This window comes from Rhincodon typus, unplaced genomic scaffold, assembly GCF_021869965.1.
Source record: "Rhincodon typus isolate 14 unplaced genomic scaffold, sRhiTyp1.1 hic_rhity00008954, whole genome shotgun sequence".
Classification (NCBI taxonomy): domain Eukaryota; kingdom Metazoa; phylum Chordata; class Chondrichthyes; order Orectolobiformes; family Rhincodontidae; genus Rhincodon; species Rhincodon typus.
The window spans coordinates 423-1,245 of record NW_025974592.1 but is presented as its reverse complement, the minus strand read 5'-3'; positions in this window follow the sequence as shown (position 1 = coordinate 1,245).

Sequence of the window (823 nt, the reverse complement as noted above, 5' to 3'; positions counted from 1 at the left end):
ATCTCTGTAACCTCCTCCAGCCCCTACACCCCTCCCTATCTCTGTAAACTCCTCCAGCCCCTACACCCCTCCCTATCTCTGTAAACTCCTCCAGCCCCTACTCCCCCTCCCTATCGCTGTAACCTCCTCCTGCTCCTATTCCCCTCCCTATCTCTATAACCTCCTCCAGCCCCTACTCCCCTCCCTATCTCTGTAACCTCCTCCAGCCCCTACAACCCCTCCTTATCTCTGTAACCTCCTCCAGCCCCTATACCCGTCCCTATCTCTGTAACCTCCTCCAGCACCTACACCCCCTCCCTATCTCTGTAACCTCCTCCAGCTCCTACTCCCCTCCCTATCTCTGTAACCCATTCCAGCCCCTGCACCCCTCCCTATCTCTGTGCCCTCCTACAAACACGGCCTCTCGAGCATCTCTCATTTCCCATCGCTCCGTCAATGGGGGCCATGCCCTCATTTGCCTGCAGCCCTGAGCTCAGGAATTCCCTCCCCGAACACCTCTGACCCTCCCCACTTCTGTCTGTCTCTCCTCCTTTTAGCTGTCGCTTAAGACTGACTCAAGAAATGGTCCAGCCGTGACATTCTGTCCATCACGAGGCGTGTCTGAAGGTGCTGCATGTTCACACTGAGGGTATAATTTGGGATACCTCCTTAGTTATTTAGTTGCTTTTGCGATTGCGTTATCACTGCTGCTTTCGCTGGTGAATAATTGTGTGTTTACAAAGTTCTCACGTTCTCTCCAGATATCCACATTCAGATAAAGAAAATGTTGTGTTGTTGCTGGATGCTGGCCACTTTGTTTATCTTCTCAACATAATAAAGCCCC